The 12,575-nt window shown below is 49.6% G+C and overlaps 1 protein-coding gene across 1 annotated transcript in view; it reads left to right on the top strand.

Moving 5' to 3' along the window:
* Positions 1-12,575, top strand: part of LOC124044381 (ephrin type-A receptor 7-like) — an 86,067-nt gene that overhangs the window by 40,817 nt on the left and 32,675 nt on the right. The window lies entirely within an intron of this gene.

Below are 12,575 nucleotides of genomic sequence, written 5' to 3'. Positions count from 1 at the left end.
GACCCTTTGCCTTTTTTCCACATTTTGTTATGTTACAGCCTTATTCTAAAATTGATGAGAAAAATAACTATTTAATCCATCCATGCACAATACCCAATAATGACAAAGCCTGAAATATCACATTTACATAAGTATTCTGGCCCTTTTCTCAGTACTTTGTTGAAGCACCTTTGGCAGCGATTACAGCCTCGAGTCTTCTTGGGTATGACGCTACAAGCACACTTGTATTTGGGGAGTTTCTCCCATTCTTCTCTGCAGATCGTCTCAAGCTCTGTCAGGTTTTATGAGGAGCCTCGTTTCACAGCTATTTTCATTTCAGGTCTCTCCAGAGATGTTTGATCATGTTCAAGTCCCGGCTCTGGCTGAGCCACTCAAGGACATTCAGAGACTTGTCCCAAAGCCACTCCTGTATTGTTTTGGCTGTGTGCTTAGAATCGTTGTCCTGTTGGAAGAAGAACCTTCACCCCAGTCTGAGGTCTATGTGCTATGGAGCAGGATTTCATCAAAGATCTCTCAGTACTTTGCTCCGTTCATCTTTTCCTCGATCCTGACTAGTCTCCCAGTCCCTGCCACTGAAAAACATTCTCACAGCATGATGCTGCCACCACCACGCTTCACCGTAGGGATGGGGCCAGATTTCCTCCAGACGTGACACTTGGCATTCAGGCCAAAGAGTTCAATCTTGGTTTCATCAGACCAAAAAATCTTGTTTCTCATGGTCAGAGTCCTTTAGGTGCCTTTTGACAAACTCCAAGCGGATGGCTTCCGTCTGGCCACTCAACCAAAAAGGCCTGATTGGTGGAGGGCTGCCAAGATGGTTGTCCTTCTGGAAGTTTCTCCCATTGCCACAGAGGAAATCTGGAGCTCTGTCAGAGAGACCATCAGGTTCTTGGTCACGTCCCTGACCAAGGCCCTTTTCTCCCAATTGCTCAGTTTGGTCGGACAGCCAGCTCTAGGAAGAGTTTTGGTGGTTCAAAACTTCTTCAATTTAAGAATGATGGAGGCCACTGTGGTCTTGGGGACCTTCAATGCTGCAGACATTTTTTGGTACCCTTCCTCAGATCTGTGCCTCGACACAATCCTGTCTCGGAGCACTACAGACAATTCCTTCAACGTCATGGCTTGGTTTTTCCTCTGACATGCATAGTCAACTGTGAGACCTTATATAGACAGGTGTGTGCCTTTCCACATCATGTCAAAACAATATAATTTACCACAGGTGGACTCCGATAAAATTGTAGGAACTTCTCATGGATGATCAATGAGAACTGGGTGCACCTGAGCTCAATTTTGAGTCTCTTAGCGAAGGGTCTGAATACTTATGTAAATAAGGTATTTGTTTTTTGGCAAACATTTCTAAAAACCTGTTTTCTCGCTTTGTCATTATGGGGTATTGTGTGTAGAACGATGAGGAGAAACAATCATTTAATCATTTTTAGAATAAGGCTGTAACGTAACAAAATGTGGGAAAGGTCAAGGGGTCGGAATACTTTCGGAATGCACTGTAATTATTATCCCAGCATCTGCCTTATGCCAGATGACTATCTGAGCGGTATTCGTTTTTTCAAACTGCCCCCTGTAATTCTTACTTTTTTGAGTTTTATGGGGGAAGCCTGGAGGTTTTTATTTCAGGTGTGAAGATATTTCAACATGACGAGACGAGACGATGAAAGACTTTACACTGAAACCTCGAGGTGTCTCCGTAACATTTACATTTAGGCAACGTGATCCCGGTAGACGTCTGGCATTTGAGATGCAGTTGGATGAGAAAGTGAACTTGCCATTTTCCGAAAAGTTTGAAATGCAGGCCGTTCATATGAAATCTGTGTGCAGAACCTTTGTTTTAAGCGTCCATTGATCAAATCCGCTAGCGTTCTCGCTCAAACTGCGCGCAGCGCCCGTGAAACTCTGTCACGTCTCGGGGGGGGGGGGGGGGACAGGGATGTCGTTTGCGCACGGGATGAGTCGGCTATTATCAGAGGATCTTGGAATTGACCAAAAAACAATCGATTGTCCTGGCTGGAATTGTTCATCTATCGCCATGTAAAAAAATGACTGACGGGGCAGATTTGTACCAGACTAAAATGACAGATGTGGTGTTTTGTGCTCGGGCACGCAATTACATCACCTGACCTCCCCAGTAAAATGAATCCCGTCCGACTAGGGCTTATGTTTCACCTGAAATAAACTGTTCAATCATAAAGCTGTTGATGTTGGACCCCGATGCGTCTGTCCCCGGTGACGTCAATGAAGAAATGGGCGATGGAAGCTCCTACGAAAGCTGATCATTATGCATGTGACTTGATGGTGACAGCCCAGTAATAGATTGACTGCAGTCCCTTTTTTTAGTGACAGGCCATTGTTCCTCCGTGTATCTCAAATGACAGTGGTTCCATACCTATAGTCCTGTCACAAAGAGTACTTTCATTGAAACGACCAATTTTAGTCGGCCTTTAACCAGATCCCGAATATATCCTCATGATCTCTGACGGATCACATTTCTGTAGGCTACATGCACAATATTCTGCCCATCTGAAGGAAGGTATTTCAGCCCGTTAGTCTGGAACTGCCATACGCAGCATGTAGTTCACTCTAACAACACTCATGAACACGAACACGTCAGATCCCTTGTTTCCCCTCCCAAATACGAGGTATTGTAGCCGACAGTGCACGGAGAGTGAGTGCACGGAGAGCGAGTGTGCTGAGGGCTCTGCATGCAGTGCTGTACACTTGCAGACTCGTTTTGCTGGAACCGAAAAGTCACATAAGCTCCAATCCCCCCCCCGGCCCCAGAGCGGTGGCCTCTCCAGTTGTTGAGCCCCCCAGTGGCATGTTTAAAGCCCTTTAGATGAGGAGGAGAGGAAGAGGGGGGGGGGGATTTGACATTTTCAATATCTTCAGAGGATTTATTTGCCCCTGCTTTAGATGCACTGGTCCCTGTGGAGAGGCACGGGCACTCAGTGCAGCTCTCTGGGCATCCTAGGGAGGGAGGGAGGGAGGGGGGGGGGTGAATAGGGAGGGGGGGGCTAGATCACAGGAGGAGAGAGGAGGTTAGGCAGAAGGTGGAAAGGAGATGAGGGAGAACAGGGGGTTTACTTGAGTTTGCCAGGATCCCCATTAGCCACAGCACATGCAGCAGCTACTCTTCCTGGGGTCCACACAAAACATACAAATACATGACAAAGTACAGAACGGAGAACTGTTGAATGACAACGGGGGAGGAAAGGAGAGAGGAGAAGATGGTGTAAGACAGGTGCGAAGGACAGGCGGGATATCAGAGGGAAGGAGAGAGGAGAAGATGGTGTAAGACAGGTGCGAAGGACAGGCGGGATATCAGAGGGAAGGAGAGAGGAGAAGATGGTGTAAGACAGGTGCGAAGGACAGGCGGGATATCAGAGGGAAGGAGAGAGGAGAAGATGGTGTAAGACAGGTGCGAAGGACAGGCGGGATATCAGAGGGAAGGAGAGAGGAGAAGATGGTGTAAGACAGGTGCGAAGAGGACAGGCGGGATATCAGAGGGAAGGAGAGAGGAGAAGATGGTGTAAGACAGGTGCGAAGGACAGGCGGGATATCAGAGGGAAGGAGAGAGGAGAAGATGGTGTAAGACAGGTGCGAAGGACAGGCGGGATATCGGGATATCAGAGGGAAGGGGAGAGAGGAGAAGATGGTGTAAGACAGGTGCGAAGGACAGGCGGGATATCAGAGGATATCAAGGGAGGAGAGGAGAAGATGGTGTAAGACAGGTGCGAAGGACAGGCGGGATATCAGAGGAAAGGAGAGAGGAGAAGATGGTGTAAGACAGGTGCGAAGGACAGGCGGGATATCAGAGGGAAGGAGAGAGGAGAAGATGGTGTAAGACAGGTGCGAAGGACAGGCGGGATATCAGAGGGAAGGAGAGAGGAGAAGATGGTGTAAGACAGGTGCGAAGGACAGGCGGGATATCAGAGGGAAGGAGAGAGGAGAAGATGGTGTAAGACAGGTGCGAAGGACAGGCGGGATATCAGAGGGAAGGAGAGAGGAGAAGATGGTGTAAGACAGGTGCGAAGGACAGGCGGGATATCAGAGGGAAGGAGAGAGGAGAAGATGGTGTAAGACAGGTGCGAAGGACAGGCGGGATATCAGAGGGAAGGAGAGAGGAGAAGATGGTGTAAGACAGGTGCGAAGGACAGGCGGGATATCAGAGGGAAGGAGAGAGGAGAAGATGGTGTAAGACAGGTGCGAAGGACAGGCGGGATATCAGAGGGAAGGAGAGGCGGCAGGAGAGGTAGCACGCGGAAGCGTAGTCGCATTTACATTTCAAGTTTGGGCTGCAGTTGTGTTCTAGTGTGATGGGTTAATTAATTTTGGAGTGTGTGTGGGCGCAGCGCATTTGCACCTCTTCATGTGGGAGAAAGATGTAGGTTTTGTGTGTTACGTTCTCGTGAATGACTTCACCTCCTCACCCTGCAGGCAGAGAACTCCTTACTCATTTCCTGGTCATAGAATTTCAACAAAAAAAATGTCTTTGTATCTCCTCTCTCTCCCTTGATAAGTGTCTGTCTGCCTGTCTGTGTGGAACCCCTAATGAGAAGTTATGGGCAAGGTGAGGCTTCAGCAACCGCCAAAATGAATTGAGTCATCAAGTGGCTTTTTCATGGCTGATGCCCTGCCACATAAGACGCTTTGTCAGTCAGTGATGGGAATTTTAATTGGTTAGCCTGGCTGGCTTATCATTGGGCTCGATGGGCACATATTTTATTATTCGCCGGTATAGTACTTTGAATTGATGTTTTTGGCCAAACCAACACACACACAGAAGACAAACGCACACACAGTCACAGGCTGTGACAAGCACGCGAAGACAGAGGTCTCCACAGAAAAGTGTCTCCGTGCGTGAGAGGTGAAAACATGTCTTTCATCTGCATAAAAGGATAGGAAATGTGAAGTTGTTCCCCTCAATCCCTCCTCCTCTCTCCCCTCAATCCCTCCTCCTCTCTCCTCTCTCCCCTCAATCCCTCCTCCTCTCTCCTCTCTCCTCTCAATCCCTCCTCCTCTCTCCCCTCAATCCCTCCTCCTCTCTCCTCTCAATCCCTCCTCCTCTCTCCCCTCAATCCCTCCTCCTCTCTCCCCTCAATCCCTCCTCCTCTCTCCCCTAAATCCCTTCTCCTCTCTCCTCTCTCCTCTCAATCCCTCCTCCTCTCTCCCCTCAATCCCTCCTCCTCTCTCCTCTCAATCCCTCCTCCTCTCAATCCCTCCTCATCTCTCCCCTCAATCCCTCCTCCTCTCTCCCCTCAATCCCTCCTCCTCTCTCCTCTCAATCCCTTCTCCTCTCTCCCCTCAATCCCTCTCTCCTCTCTCCTCTCAGTCCCTCCTCCTCTCTCCCCTTAATCCCTCCTCCTCTCTCCCCTCAATCCATCCTCCTCTCGTCCCCCAATCCCTCCTCCTCTCCCCCTCAATCCCTCCTCTCCCCCTCAATCCCTCCTCCTCTCTCCCCCAATCCCTCCTTCTCTCTCCCCTCAATCCCTCCTCCTCTCTCCTCTCAATCCCTTCTCCTCTCTCCCCCCAATCCCTCCGCCTCTCTCCCCCAATCCCTCCTTCTCTCTCCGCCCAATCCCTCCTTCTCACTCCCCCCAATCCCTCCTCCACTCTCCCCCAATCCCTCCTTCTCTCTCCCCCAATCCCTCCTTCTCTCTCCCCCAATCCCTCCTCCTCTCCCCCTCAATCCTCACAACTGTTGAGATCTTCATTGTGCAGCTAGCTGTTAAGGGTGTGTGTGGTGTGTGGTGTGTGTGTGTGTGTCTCCGGTGGTTTGTTGATGAGCTCAACTGTCTGTGTCACCCTCCTGCTGGTCTGTCAGACACAACAGTGACAGGTCTAACAGACAGCTGCCTCATCACTTAGCTCACACCCACCAAGGTCTAATACAGCACTGAAGGAACACACACACACACCTCCCCACTTACCCTCCACCCCCCCATCTCCCTGTCACATCGAGGTCTACTCTGAGCATTCCCGTGTGCGCTTGTGCAGTGTGTGTTCGCAATATACAGTCAGCGTATCCATCGCGTTGTGGCTGTCTTTCTCCTACAATCAGCACTTTATTCTCTCAAACTTCACTCTGCACTCCTCGTGAACTCATCCCCTCTCTAAACATATTTTGTGTGTGTTTGCTGTTTCCCCTGACTGTGTCCTCTGTCGGGTTGTGTTGAGCTCTCTCGTCGTCTCCTCTGCCAAACCGTGGCGGCAGGCCTGACTGTCCCGGTATGTGTGGATGTGAGCCCCGCCACAGGCTGCCTGTCCCGGTATGTGTGGATGTGAGCCCCGCCACAGGCTGACTGTCCCGGTATGTGTGGATGTGAGCCCCGCCACAGGCTGCCTGTCCCGGTATGTGTGGATGTGAGCCCCGCCACAGGCTGCCTGTCCCGGTATGTGTGGATGTGAGCCCCGCTACAGGCTGCCTGTCCCGGTATGTGTGGATGTGAGCCCCGCCACAGGCTGCCTGTCCCGGTATGTGTGGATGTGAGCCCCGCCACAGGCTGCCTGTCCCGGTATGTGTGGATGTGAGCCCCGCCACAGGCTGCCTGGCTTACAGCAAGTGTCATAATACGGGACATAAGGGAAGACGGAGAAGCACAGGAGCAGCATCGCCCTGCACACAGCTACATTAAGAGATTCAGTTACTGGAGGACTGAGCTGTTTCATTATTCAGGAGCTAGTCTGTCCAACTCACTTACTGGGAAACTGGTCTGAGACCAACACATTTGAGAATGATTTTGGAAACGTGTGTTTTGGAAGAATTTGGGTGGGTGGGTGTGGGGGGGGCTAAACTTCATGTGCCTCTCTCGTTAACTCACTTTTCTGGCACCCGTCCATCCACCCGAAGGCTGACATGTTCAATCATCCCTGTCACTCTCCACTGGTTCTCAGTGTACACACACATGCAAACACAGGTGCATGCAAGCACACACATAATGTGCCCACACAGTCTATAATCATGCACTTTAGATGGAAATGTATCTGTGGCATGTGTCTACTCTCCACTCTCTCCCACTCTCTTCCCGTACAGCAGAATCCTATCTCAGGTGTGTGTGTTTTCTCTCCGAACACGCGTCACGCACAGACACACACATACACATACACATACATACACACACACACACACACACACACACACACACACACACACACACACACACACACACACACACACACACACACACACACACACACACACACACACACACACACAACACACACAGAGGTTCATATGAATGAAAATGACCAACGATAATAGCCTCTATTTGCCGCCCAAATCCTCTGCAATATCTCCTCCTCCCTCCCCCTCCTAATCCTTCCTCCACCTCTTTCTTCTCCTTCCTCTCTCTCTCTTTCTTCCCCTTCCTCCCTCTCTTTCTTCTCCTTCCTCCCCCTCTTTCTTCCCCTTCCTCTCTCTCTCTTTCTTCTCCTTCCTCCCTCTCTTTCTTCCCCTTTCTCCTCCTTCCTTCCTCCCCCTCTTTCTTCCCCTTCCTCTCTCTCTCTTTCTTCTCCTTCCTCCCTCTCTTTCTTCCCCTTTCTCCTCCTTCCTTCCTCCCCCTCTTTCTTCCCCTTCCTCTCTCTTTCTTCTCTTCCTCCCTCTCTTCTTCCCCTTTCTTCCTCCTTCCTCTCTTTCTTCCCCTTCTCTCCTCCTTCCTTCCTCCCTCTCTTTCTTCCCCTCTCTTTCCTCTCTCTCTCTTTCTCCTCCTTCCTTCCTCCCTCTCTTTCTTCCCCTTTCTCCTCTTTCCTTCCTCCCTCTCTTTCTTCCCCTTTCTCCTCCTTCCTTCCTCCCTCTCTTTCTTCCGCTTCCTCCCTCTCTTTCTTCCCCTTCCTCTCTCTCTTTCTCCTCCTTCCTCCCTCCCTCTCTTTCTCCTCCTTCCTTCCTCCCTCTCTTTCTTCCCCTTCCTCCCCCTCTTTCTCCTCCTTCCTCCCTCCATCTCTTTCTTCCCCTTCCTCTCTCTCTCTTTCTTCCCCTTCCTCCCCCTCTTTCTTCCCCTTCCTCTCTCTCTCTTTCTTCCCCTTCCTCTCTCTCTCTTTCTTCCCCTTCCTCTCTCTCTCTTTCTCCTCCTTCCTTCCTCCATCTCTTTCTCCTCCTTCCTCTCTCTCTCTTTCTTCCCCTTCCTCTCTCTCTCTCTTTCTTCCCATTCCTCTCTCTCTTTCTTCCCCTTCCTCTCTCTCTCTTTCTCCTCCTTCCTTCCTCCATCTCTTTCTTCCCCTTCCTCCCTCTCTCTTTCTTCCTCTTCCTCTCTCTCTCTTTTTCCCCTTCCTCACCCTCTTTCTTCCCCTTCCTCCCTCTCTTTCTTCCCCTTCCTCCCCCTCTTTCTTCCCCTTCCTCCCCCTCTTTCTTCCCCTTCCTCCCTCTCTTTCTTCCCCTTCCTATTTTGGGTAGCCATAGTACCTGTGTAATTGTGAGTTTTTTTATCTGGGCCGGCGTGGGGCCTGCAGACAGACAGAATGCTGATAGGGCAGATTACACAGGGAGCGGGGGACATCCTGCCAGATAGTGTGCCTCCGCTGGTTTGGCTGATAGACCCAGATTAAAAGTGGGGGCCATTGCCAGATAGTGAGCCCTGGGAGGGGTGATGCTGGGCCACAACACATCATTATCGCGGTCTGTCTTTGTGGCTCACACAGATTCTGATTTAAGGCAAAGGGAGAGGGCTATTTTGATGGCAGGGTCTTATTCATGTGTTGAATGATTTGGTGAATGTCGTGACTGTCACAGAGGCATTTTAGATTTAAGGAAATTGACACACACTCTACGGGTGGATATACACACACGGACACACACACACACACACACAATGGAGTGGCATTCAGATCGCAGAAACATTTTTAAAAATTCTACCCTCTCCCCAAAGATGTGTTACTGTCCCCCAGTATCTTAGTGTTTATAGTGGCATTGTTCTGAGCTCATTTTTCTATGCCAAGCCTCCGGAAGACATACACACAAACATACATAAACACATAGGCAGTGCTGGAGATGCATCAGGCAGGGTGCCGGAGATGCATCGGGCAGGGTACCGTAGATGCATCGGGCAGGGTGCCGGAGATGCATCGGGCAGGGTGCCGGAGATGCATCGGGCAGGGTGCCGGAGATGCATCGGGCAGGGTGCCGGAGATATATCATGCAGGGTGCCGGAGATGCATCGGGAAGGGTGCCGGAGATGCATCGGGCAGGGTGCCGGAGATGCATCGGGCAGGGTGCCGGAGATGCATCAGGGGCAGATGCATCGGGGGTGCCGGAGATGCATCGGGCAGGGTGCCGGAGATGCATCGGGCAGGGTGCCGGAGATATATCATGCAGGGTGCCGGAGATGCATCGGGCAGGGTGCCGGAGATGCATCGGGCAGGGTGCCGGAGATGCATCGGGCAGGGTGCCGGAGATGCATCGGGCAGGCTGCCGGAGATATATCATGCAGGGTGCCGGAGATGCATCGGGCAGGGTGCCGGAGATGCATCGGGCAGGGTGCCGGAGATGCATCGGGCAGGGTGCCGGAGATGCATCGGGCAGGGTGCCGGAGATGCATCGGGCAGGGTGCCGGAGATGCAGGATGCCTCTAACACTACACTCCTTTCCTCCCCAAGTCCGTTTTAACCCATCTTGTAGATGTTTAGAGTAATGCTGTACACTGTACTTACAGCCTGTTAACTTCCCTATCATGTTTGGTTGATACCCGGTGGCTTAATCACTCAAGTCTTTTTTGTGTGTATGTACAGACACGCGCGCTCGTGAGAGAGAGAGCGAGAGACAAGTAGAACAAAGAAATCCCTGCATGCTAAGGTGGATGTATTCACTGCAGAGGCATAAACAGGGCTGTAGGGAAGAACAGTCCCTGGAGAAAGAGACAGGGAGGGAGGGAGAGATTGATTCATACACACTCTCCTTCTCTGTGGTGATGCTGAGGGAATACAGCTCCACTGCCTGTCTTCAGTGATTGCGAGTAGCAGCGTAGTGCACCTTCACATCAAATCATCAAATCCCATTGTATTGGTCACATACACATGGTTAGCAGATGTTATTGCGAGTGTAGCGAAATACTTGTGCTTCTGGATCCGACAGTGCAGCAGATTCTAACAGGTAATATCTAACAATTCCACAACAAAACCTAATACACACAATCAAGTAAAGAAATGGAATGAGAATATATAAATATAAAATATATGGATGAGCAGTGACAGAGCGGCTAAGATGCAATAGATAGTAAAGAATAGATAGTGAAGGATACATTATACAGTATATACATATAAGATGAGTAATGCGAGATATGTAACATTCTTAAAGTGGCATTATTAAAGTGACTAGCGTTCCATTTATTAAAGTGGCCAATGATATCAAGTCTGTAGGTTGGCAGCCGCCTCTCTTTGCTAGTGGTGACTGTTTAACAATCTGATGGCCTTGAGATAGAAGTTGTTTTCCAATCTCTCGGTCCCAGCTGTAATGCACCTGTACTGACCTCGCCTTCTGGGTGGAAGTGGGGTGAACAGGTTGTGGCTCGGGTGGTTATTGATCTTGATGATCTTTTTTGCCTTCCTGTGACATTGGGTGTTGTAGGTGTCCTGCAGGGCAAGTAGTTTGCCCCCGGTAATGCGTTGTGCAGATCTCACTACCCTCTGGAGAGTCCTGTGGTTGTGGGCGGTGCAGTTGCCGTACCAGGCAGATTGTGCACCTGTAAAGATAGTGAGGGATTTCGGTGACAAGCCACATGCCAGCTGGTCTGCGCATGCTCCGAGGACGTGGCTAGGGATGCCGTCTGGGCCAGCAGCCTTGCGAGGGTTAACATGTTTAAATGTTTTACTCACGTTGGCCACGGAGAAGGAGAGCCCACTGTCTTTGGTAGCGGGCCATGTCAGTGGCACTGTATTGTCCTCAAAACACGCAAAGAAGTTGTTTAATTTGTCTGGGAGAAAGACATCGATGTCTGCAATGGGGCTGGTTTTCTTTTTGTAATCCGTGATTGTCTGTAGACCCTGCCGCATATGTCTCGTGTTTGAGCCGTTGATTTGTGACTCCACTTTGTCTCTATAATGACACTTTGCTTGTTTTGATTGCATTACGGTGGGAATAACTACACTGTTTGTATTCGTTCATGTTTCCAGTCGCCTTGCCATGATTAAATGCGGTGGTACGTGCTTTCAGTTTTATGCAAATGCTGCCATCAATCCACAGTTTCTGGTTAGGGAAGGTGTTAATAGTCACAGTGCGTACAACATCTCCTATACACTTGCTGATAAACTCGCTTGCTAATAAACTCAGAACATATCCCAGTCCACGTGATCAAAGCAATCTTGAAGCCTGGAATCCGTTTGGTTAGACCAGCATTGGATAGACCTTAGGCGCTTCCTGTTTAAGTTTCTGCCTATAGTAGGAAAGCAACAAGATGGAGTCATGATCAAATTTGCCAAAAGGAGGGCATGGGATGGCCTTGTATGCATCGTGGAAGTTAGAGTAGCAGTGGTTGAGTGTGTTATTCGCTCGTGTACTGCAATCGATATGCTGATATAATTAAGGTAGCTCTGTTTGCATAAAGTCCAGTGAAGTTCCTTGGTGGCCGTCTTGGTATCCGCTTGCGGGGGGGATATACACGGCAGGGACGATAACCGAGGAGAGATCTCTTGGGAGGTAATACGGTCTGCATTTGATTGTGAGGAATTCTAGGTCAGGTGATCAAAAGGATTTGAGTTCTTGTATGTTGTTACAATTACACCATGAGTCGTTAATCGTGAAACATACACCCATGCCCTTCTTCTTACCAGAGAGATGTTTGTTCCTATCGGCGCGATGCACTGGAAATCTGTTGGCTGTACGGACACTGACAGCATGTCCCCAGCTAGCCATGTTTCCGTGAAACAGAGTATGTTACAATCCCGGATATCTCTTTGGAAAGCAACTTTTGCCCTAATTTAGTTGACTTTGTTAACTAGGGACTAGACATTAGCGAGTAATATACTTGGAAGCGGTGGGTGGTGTGCGCGGATCCGAAGCCTCACTAGAAGATCCTCTGCTACGACGGCGTTGTTTTGGGTCGGCCTCTGGAATTAGCTTAAATGCCCTGGGAGGTGCAGACAATGGATCAGCTTTGCAAAAGTCATATTCCTAGTAGTAATGGTTGTGCTGGTAAGTTGCCGTCTCTCTGATATCCAATAGTTCTTCCTGGCTGTATGTAATAACACATAAGGTTTTTTGGGCTAACAATATAAGAAATAATACATAAAAAATTCAATACTGCACAGTTTCCTAAGGACTTGAAGTGAAGCTGCCATGTCTATCGTAGCCATCTTAGTCATGTTTGTTTGCTGCGTCAAGATGGAAGGCACGTGCAACTGTGGAACACGGAGGCCATTTTGTGCCAAATTTGATTAATTACCTGCAATAGAGCCGCCGCCACCACATCGTCTTCTTTGTTTTCACAATATAAATGTTTATACTGCAACTTGGTTGGTTACGTAAGTATAGAATCCACGTGCAACTGTGGAGGCGGGAGCCATTTTGTGCCACTACCTACCTGTCGCATAGCTGTCTTTTTTTGTCATATTTATACTGCACCTTTGTGTACACCACC

The sequence above is a fragment of the Oncorhynchus gorbuscha genome, linkage group LG09 (assembly GCF_021184085.1).
Source record: "Oncorhynchus gorbuscha isolate QuinsamMale2020 ecotype Even-year linkage group LG09, OgorEven_v1.0, whole genome shotgun sequence".
Lineage (NCBI taxonomy): Eukaryota > Metazoa > Chordata > Actinopteri > Salmoniformes > Salmonidae > Oncorhynchus > Oncorhynchus gorbuscha.
This window is presented reverse-complemented; position numbering and strand designations above follow the sequence as displayed.